Source organism: Amborella trichopoda, chromosome 11, assembly GCF_054954075.1.
Source record: "Amborella trichopoda isolate Santa Cruz 75 chromosome 11, AtrichopodaSantaCruz75HAP2 v2.0, whole genome shotgun sequence".
Lineage (NCBI taxonomy): Eukaryota > Viridiplantae > Streptophyta > Magnoliopsida > Amborellales > Amborellaceae > Amborella > Amborella trichopoda.
Genome location: NC_142346.1, coordinates 37,597,523 through 37,607,432, shown reverse-complemented (window position 1 = coordinate 37,607,432; position 9,910 = coordinate 37,597,523). Strand labels below are relative to the sequence as shown.

The window sequence follows — 9,910 nt, the reverse complement described above, 5'->3', positions numbered from 1 at the left end:
ACTTTTGCAAACGAACTCAATGATTCATCCATGGAGATTTCATGCCTACTCTGTCTGGAAATCCCCCAATTTATGGGTTTAAAATATCACCATGTCAAGTTCATATAGAAGTGCAGATTAACTAAAAAATGGCAGCTAAAATACATCAAATTGATCCCTTTTGGCAAGTTTATAGCCTCTATCTCAACCAAACTTGATTTCCCAAGAAAGGGTCTTGATTAAAATATATCATAAATCTCAAGATATGAGAAGATCAAGTTGCTTCCGAAAAAAGCACCAAAGCTTTGAGAAAGTCTCTAATTTTTTGTTCCATCTTGGATAATCTTAACCATATTGCAATTCTTTCCACAGAAGATTCCTTCTAAAATCATTCCCATGCTCCCTGGAACTGAATCAATCAAACTATTCCTATATTTCCAATGGAATCTTCATATAAAAAATTAAAGGATGAAGTTTTCATAGGGCCTAGGATTTATGAAAGCAAAATAAAGCCTCATCTCAAATCCTCATATGGAAAGCACTTTTGGCATAAAATATCCCCGTGATGGCTTTAAAATCATATTTTAACTTCCACAATAAAATTTGAAACTCAAAAGTGATACAGATCTTGTAAATTTGTGAACACATATTTTTAGGGTAAAATGGACGGTTTAGATGATTTGTAGCAATATACACTATTTTCAAAATTTGAAATCCTAATTTTTTTTCACAATCGTAATGTTCAAGATGAGATGATCGATTTAAAAGTTTAATTTTCGATGAGTTATGAAGTGAGGCTTTACTTACTTTGATAGAGCTGCAGCTCTATCAAACTATTTTCCAAAATTAACATAGGCACTTTCCATAGTTTCCACCATTCCTTTGATTCCGGATTGGATAACTATAACCTATCCAAATCATGTTTATTATTTTATGGTTTATTTAGTATGTCAGATAACACGCCCAAATAGAATAATTATGAGGTGACACCATACCTAACCAAAGACAAAAAGAATGGCCAGAAAAATGTATAAAAATGCTGGACATTAGCTATCCATTCAATGGTTTGCATAGATTACTACATTATTTATGAATAAATGTTTTGATTACTACATTATTTATGAGTAAATGTTTCTTGTACCATTATTTATGAATCAATGTTTCTTGTACCATTGTTGAGAAGCAATTATGCCTCTGTACAGGTTCTTTTGTGTATGTATTAGCTGGCCACCTTCTTCCATATCTTATACTATAATGCCATTTAGCATACTAGAAGTTTGTAGATGCCTCATCAACCGACCAATATCAACAACACAATGTCAACAAAACATGGATGAGGTGAACCATTCCTCCACTCAAAGTATGCCGATTTTGAGCAGAGGAATGATTCTCCTCAACCATCCATCACAGACATTGAAGGTTGAGGAGGCATTTTACATACTATGTATGTGATAACCACTTTCATACTATACAAATCCTTGTCTCAATCTAACTTTGTGCATTTTCACGAGAGATGATTGGAGGTTGGGTTTTTGCAACCAAGATAAATTATAGATATTCCCATGATCACAATTTCTAGACATGTTACCCCTCACCAGTAACCCTAATATTATTTGGTTTTGTATTCAACCCCCTCAAGTAACTTTATTAGGACTCCAAGTTTTTAGAAAGAAAAACTATTCAAATTTTAAATTTTTAAAGAGAGAAACTATCTCAAACTTTTTAGAGAAACTATCTCAATTTTTAAGCTTTAGAGAGAAAAACAATCCGAATTTCTAAAAGCAAGAAACTATTTCAAATTTTAAGCTATCTTAAATTTCAAGTTTCTAACCAGTGAGAAACATGCTAAAAATTTGAAAGACTTGAGAGAAGGTGCAGGGATAGGAATGAATATACGTTTACGTACTAAGGATATTTTTATCCTAAAAAAAAAAGTACATTCTAAGGCGGGAGTTGGATGTAAAAATAAAGAACTTTAGAGTTAAGGGTGTAGTTTGAAAAGTATTAGAAGTGGACATGCCTTATCTATAATTATCCTTTAGTATTAAGGGTAGAGTCCAAATCTATAATTGGTCAAGGGCAAGTCAAGCTCTGACTCCCTACTCTGAGAACACTAAATATTACATACTCAGAGCATTAAGATAGATAATCCACGAGCCAAGCCATTAAAACAAAGCCTAGGACAGTTAAACTAGCCCTAACTATGATTCCTAAACGGCCCCCATTGCCATCTTTTCCTTGGGCTTTAAATCTCACCTATAGATAGAGTACACCTTCAAATTATTAATAGATTTGCAATAGAACAAGTGAAGTTAAGGTCCAAATGCAGATACAATGGGACTTCTCACCACATGCCTCGGTTCCTCATCAACCCAACTCAGGTGCCCATAGTTCCCTAAGTAACCAATCTTTGGTTTCATGTCCCTTAAATCAACATCAACCCTCAAAGTGAAAGCCTGTATGCTGCCTTTCGGACCGAATGAAAGAACTTGTGGCTCCACAGTCACATTCATCTCAATTGCGGCCTCCACCACCGCATGATACACTGTCGGCAAATCCTGGACATTCGTCAATACCCTCTTGAACGTCTGTGATGAGAATTTGTAGAGCAAGATGACCATGAATGATGGATAGTTGATGTCAAAGTTTGATGTGGTGCAAGTGTAATTTGATCTTCTTGTGATAAACCTAACCTGTTCTTGTGTATAATTCAATGAACATACAAAGTCAATGTAATCCTGCACACCCAAGTCGTAAATGAGCTTGGGATCCATGGCCCTGTTAGGGTCTATGTTGCCCGAACCATAGTCCAAAGGGGTCCCAGCTTCCCCAGCGGTCATGTCCAAGATGGGACCACTAGTGTTGTCTTTGGTGTATGCAGTGGTCATGAGCGCAGAGCATATAGCAGCCACACTCCAGTCTGGGTGTACCATGCGTAGCAACGCAGCCACTCCGACAATGTGAGGGGACGACATGGATGTGCCCGATAGTAGCACATAATCAGAAACAAGGTTATCTGACCTGGCCACTGCAGCTTCTCTATTAGGCATCCAAGCGGCTAAGACATTTAACCCAGGTGCCACCACATCAGGTTTCAGTAATCCGGGAGTTATACGGTAGGGGCCACGCGCTGAGAAGAATGCGACTTGTGGTGCCGGCTTTAGATCAGGGACTGTGATTTGGAACTTGAATTCAACGGTGGTGTTCACGGTCTTGGTCATGAAGTCCTTCACTATATCACTATCTTTCAACCCAAGAGCGACGGCTGGAAAGTAAAAATCATTGGGCATAAAGAAAGGCCAGTAATCAGTAGCCAGGATCACGGCCTTGGCACTTGTTCGATTCGCTTCGTCCATCTGTTGTAAACATCAGACACGTTGCTATAAGAACAAAACAGAATTTTGCCTGCAACCTCAGAGGCATCAAGCGAGTTGGAGGCGCAAATCTCCTTACTGGCGTTACCTTTGCCGTAGTAAAAGGGATCATAAAAAATCAAGATGCTCTTGGGGTAAAACGATGTTCCTAAAACTTTGATTGTATCATTGCTCTCTCCTTTCAGAGTGGCTGACGTTGCATAACCGCGGTCCAAGGTACTTGCACCCACCGTGGTTATCCATGGTGCACCGTTGATGACAGTATAGGGATGTGGCCCTCTATTGCCAGCTGAGCATGATACGAAGATGCCCCGCTCGATGGCGGCAAAGGCCCCAAGAGCAATCACATTGTCAAAGAAGGGTGTCTGTGGAAAACCTAGAGACAAAGACATGATGTCCACTCCATCTTCTATTGCCTGATCCATGCCTGCTAACACGTCTGTGGCTGCTGATTCAAGTGTTTCCAAATACCACGACACCTTATACATGGCCAGTTGGGCCATAGGAGCCATGCCGACTGCAGTTCCCCTGGCATAACCAAAGTAATTGGCACCGCGAACAGGGGAACCTGCAGCAGTAGAGGCCATGTGGGTCCCATGGCCAAAGTAATCTCTTGGGGAATCATAGTCATGAATCTCTGAGATGTTTATTCCATGCTCCTTCAAGCCCTTGCTGAAAGAGCGGGCACCTATCAGCTTCCTATCACAATGCGGGCACCTATCAGCTTCCTATTACAATTTGAAGAATTGAATTCTACTCTAGTTTCGCACACACCCAGCTACCTATAAGGAACTGGAGGCATCCCCTTATCATCAAAGCTCTTGCTTTCTGGCCAAATCCTGGTATCAATTATCCCAATTATGGTGTCATTGCCGAATTTTGTGACTGGCCATATCCCAGTCTGTTTCCTCAGTCCCAGGAAATTGGGAGTGCGGGAAGTGTGGAGCGTGCCATATGAATCCGGGTACATTCCAAGATGAGCTGGCATCGCCTGAAGCTGCTGGAGGTGGGACCCTGACAGCATGGCACTGAAGCCCTTGATGACATGGCGGTAGACATAGAGTAGCCTCGGAGACTTGCCACGTGGAGAATCAAGGGATGACAATAGGGAATCGTACCAGTGTTGATGAGTGGAGAAGAGAGCTGGCATTGCTAATATGTCCATGTGGATGATATACGGCTTGTGCACGTCATCAGCGATCGATGACGTGGCAATTATCGTAGTGAATACGAGGAAAAAGAAGTGGTTTAAGCCCATGGTTGGAAGTTGAGGGACCTAGTGGGGTGGAAGAGGGGTTTATGAAGGTAAAATTTGTGTGAAAAAGACAATAAAAGAGAATTTATATATAAAAGATGAACATTTAATTGAATAAAATACAGGCCGGCAAGCGATGAGAACAATGAGTCTTCTTTTGTTATTAGAGGTTTGGTCAAACCCTATACTTTTTTTTCAGTATACCTGTATTATTAGTGACAAATAATGAGTTAGAAGATGGAACTTTGGATAAACTTTTATCAAATAATATTTGAAAATCTCTAATCCTATGCTAAAGTCTAGCCACATATATCTGTTAAGTGCCAGGACAAACTTAGATTCCTCTTTCAATTTGGGATAGGCATGAAGGGATATTCTGAAATTTGGATGAAATCTGGAATTTTGGCCAGAGTCAAATATAAGGATGCATTCAATCATGTACTAAATCGCAGCCACACATAAGGATGCATTCAATCATGTACTAAATCGCAGCCACACATATGTCTCTCTTGAGAAGTATTCAAGTACTTTCTCTATCTAAAATTTAAGATTTAAGATAGTTTCTATCTCTAAAATTTTTAAAGTACCTTTGTTTGTCTAAAACTTAAAATTTGAGATAGTTTATCTTTCTAATTCATGAGAGTATTTTGGCAAAATTAATTGTATTTTATAAAGTGAGCACCTCGTGAAAAATTTGGTTCGAAATCAATTTTTGAGGGTAAAGGCGAGTTTACATATTCTATATTTTTAGCTTGAAATTGAAAGAAAGACTAATGCGATCTTACTGGGGAATATTTTTATTTTATTTTTCTTCTTTTCACTCATTTTCTTTTCTTTTGGCAAAGATCACTTACAAGTAGTCTTATTACAATAATTTTTGCTTCAAAGAAAATAAAACTAACAAATCCAAGATCTTAAAAACCTTGATGTCATTAAACCAATTTTCTTTAAACAAAAAAAATATCAACAATTCTTGTGCTTGGGAATATAAAATCAATATAATTAAATATAGCAAAAAACAAAGAAGAGAGAGTGTCGGAGATTACTTCAATCGGACTTATTATACCCTACAACGAGTCACCAACATCCGATGGTACGCGATCAACGGTTTAGCTTCAATCTCGAATCGAGAAAGTAAATTTCAGCCAAACTGAGTATTCACCCTTAAATCTCTACAAACTTTAACTCCCAAAATTTTCTTTATTTACCCTTAATTTCCCAATCCTTAGTATTTTTAAAGCATGAGAAAGAAAGTGGGAGACCAAGGGTTGGGGCGTGCCCCTCTAGAGGCTTCGGAGAAAATTGGAGAGAGAGAGTGGGGCGTGCCCTTATGGGAGAGAGAGGAGATAGAGTTGCAGGAGAGATAAGATTGTAGAGAATAGGGAGAGGGTGCACCCCTATTTATAGAGAAAAATTAGGTTTAGGGTTTCTCATAGTTCACATCTTTCTTGAGATTGAATATGGACCGTTGATTAAGGTGACTTGTGGGGTGAGAGATCTGAGTCATCCATTCCATAAATGGGTCATCAACATTATGGAAGGTGCTTGGACCATTATCCCTCTTTCTTTAAACCATTTTCCCATCAATATATTTAAATAAATTGAATATTATTTAAATATCATTCTTTCCATAAAATAACATATTCTTTCCCATACTATTCAAAGATATGCTAAGTCAATATATGATTTCAATATTTAGGATAAGATGCCATCAATCTTTTCCATATCTAATAGTAGATCAAATGCTACAAGATACATTTCCTAAATTTGAATAACTTGACAACAAAGCAAACAACCAAGAGGTGGGGGCGTGTCACCTATGTGTGGCACGTGTGGGCCCACCCACATGGTACATGGTGTGCTCATGTGCACTATGGGCTCCCATGATATTTAACAAATTAATTTTAAAATATTATTTTAATTTTATACTTTTGTAAAATCAATAACTTTATTTTTGTAAGTCCAAAAATTATAAATAAAATATTAAAAGACTCATAAAAATTCAAATAATAATTCTAAAATAATTACTATCATAAAACAAACACAATTAAATTAATATGATGAGAAATGAATCCATATGGTTTAGAAATTGAATTAACAATCATGGGCACTCCACCTTCAACTGTGGACGACATACCACACTTGCTTTATCAGACTGACCCAGTGTTTTTCATGACCTATAGTCCAAGCAGGGGCTCATTAGCGGGTCACCAAAGGCTGGACGATGAGCCAAGGGGTCGTAATCCTAGTACGTGGATTTCAGATCCTCCCCTAGAGACGAGTCAAGGTTACCAAGACCTTATGTTAGTACGTGGATTTCAGATCCTCCCCTAGAGACGAGTCAAGGTTACCAAGACATTATGTGACCACAGCTCTATGGTGCATAGGAGCATCTCTCGCACATACAGACGCTTCACCATAAAAGATGGATATCTGGCTTTACCGACCGATCTATCTATATGTATGTTGTGTGATAGATTATGGATGAGGTTTTGGCTCCTGTCTCTGTAGGCCCACCATCATACACAAGGGTCACACAGTCCCTCGGCTCATTCGTCTAGGTATAAGCTCTACCCTCATCAAGGGATAACCCAGAACCCTTCTTGGTTTGTTCTCTATGCCCAGATAGATACCTTCGGTTTTCCAATCGACTGGCCTAGATTATCAAGCACAACCCGGTATTAGCAAATATCGTTTGCTTAATATGGTCCACGAGGGAACACACACCTACTGAGTTCGTTCCACTATATTATTTCATTTTACAAACACTCATAAGGCTTTTAAAGGCCATATAAACCCAACAGAAATGAGGAAAATAATTTATTGCATAAATATTTTTGTCTCATAATTTCGATCCAAATGGCAGGAATGGGTCCTCTCCACATAAAAAGATTTCTAAAAATGTACTTCCAAGTATCGAAACAGCTCCTAAATCTTTTTCATCGAAGTTTGAGTTCAAAAAAATGAAGTATTTTAGATCAAAACACGGGAATATTATGATCCACATGATCAAACACAATATGGTCATAGTGCTATCACGGTGCAAATAATGAGTGGACAACGATGGAGAAAATTACAACATATAAATTGCTGACATATTTGGTAGGAGCCACTTGATCCATCTGAAGGCCGACTTATGGAGGATATGGTAGTTTCCCTTGTGACCATACTGTTACGATGAACGTGGGTCATGGTAAACCCCACCAGATTGGGTCATCCATCTCACGTTGCTGTTTGAATAGTAGATGGACTTCCCTTCTCCTCTTCATTAACATCAAGAGAGTTACATCAAGTACAATGTGGCCCATTAGAAAAGGGATTTCGCATTGAGAAAAGTTTCTATACTTCCCCTACAACATAGAAGTTCTATGCTTTCCTTACCATCCGCCTATCCAATTTAGATCAAGAGAGCCACTCACGGTTTGATTTTAGATTCGATGTCTCAAAGTATTTTATTTTTAGTTTTTTTTTTTTAATATAGATTTTATGAATATGAAATTTGGTACATGCCATCTTCTCATTGGTGCACACCTATAAAAAATATTAAAAATAATTTATCGATAAAATATAATGATAAAAATACCACTTTAAGCTTTCATGGGTATTTGATCCTTTTATTTTATTGGAAATATTATTTTATATTTTTCAATAGTACGAGTTTAATAGAGGATTTTACGTACAATTTTTGGTGTCAAAATAGTTTAGAGAAAAAAATTAAAAATAAAATTTTGCAATGACGTGACATTGTGATTGTGGCTATCTTAGCCCTCCATTCAGACTGGGTGGTTGGATAAGGGGAAGTATATAAGTTTTATATTGTAGGGGAAGCATAGAAAGCTTGCCCTTTTGCATTGGAAAAAGTTTATATAGAACCGATGCTCTAAACAATTAAATTGGAGCCTATCACAAAAATTTCACTAGAAGAGGTCGTTTTGATGCCCAAATATCCTCAAATTGATCATCTCGACATCAAGATGTATGAACATGAGACAAAAATGGATTTCAAGTTTTTGAAATATTATATTTTGTAACGTATTTTTGGACTGTCAATTTTCAAGATTTTCAAGTTTTTATAGATATGTCCATTTACACTGTTATTGAAGCTTTAAACTTTATAAATAAAGATAAAAATACATTTTAAAGCTATCACAAAAATTTTTATTATTAAAACCACATTTCTCGACACTATTTGAAAGTAAGCTATAATTTGATTGTTTAGAGCCTACTCTATACAAACCACACCCTTTTGCATTATCATAAGGAAAATTGTTTCATGGGGGCTGGACCGCATTTCTACAACATGCGGTCCATAAGTATAAAGCACCCATCTTAAAAATAAATGCAAATAGGTTGTCCATCTAAAAACAAGTGTAACTATCAGTCCAAATACTTTCTTAATATAATAATAATAATAATAATAATAATAATAATAATAATAATAATTATTATTATTATTATTATTATTATTTCATATTTATGATCTCCATGTTAATATTCTCTAAAAATTATGATCAAATTATATTTAAAAAATATATTTATTGCCAAGCTTTCATTTCTACAATATGCGGGCTGGACGCATAGAAACCGTGTCCTTATCACAAATCAAAGGGTGTGGTTTGCACGAGGTTGCAACCTTAAACCATCCAATTAAGGCGCACTTCCAATTTTTTTCATAAGATGTAATTTTAGTGTCAAGGATTCTTAAGATCGCCTGAAAGTCAATTTCCATCTCTAATTAAAAAAGTTTAAACTCCAAAAATAGTTCAAATCAAGTAGATCTTGAAAATGGATGATTAGGATAATTTATTGCAAATGCATTATTTCAGGGACTCGGAATTTTTTTCTTTTTCATATTCGTACAGCTCGATGTTGAGTTGAAACAACATTTTTTGATAGACTTTTAAGGTGCAACTTTAATTCTACATTTTATGGTTACAACATTATAGAAACTTTTTCCTAAATTAAAAGGAGGTTTTAAAAAAGGGTGTGGTTTGATAAGGTTCCAATCACAAACAACCAAAGTCAAGCGTCTTAGTTGCAGGATGTAAATTTAGTATCAGAAATTCTGAAGATGATGTGAGAATCTATTTTCATATCTGATTATAAAATTTTAAACTTTATAAATAGTTCAAATTAAGTAGATCTATAAATATATAAAAATCTTGAAAATGGGTTCCAGGTATTGCAAAATGTACTATTTTTGGCACTTAAATTTATTTATTTGTACTCTATCCGTATAACATAATGTGGAGATGATCCATTATGTTTTTTCTAACATTGAAACAACATTTTTCAAAAGATT

At 36.4% G+C, this 9,910-nt stretch overlaps 1 pseudogene; it reads right to left on the bottom strand.

Moving 5' to 3' along the window:
* Positions 1 to 2,114: 2,114 nt before the first annotated feature.
* On the bottom strand, positions 2,115 to 4,611 carry LOC18436802 (subtilisin-like protease SBT1.7 pseudogene; annotated as a pseudogene).
* Positions 4,612 to 9,910: the final 5,299 nt, after the last annotated feature.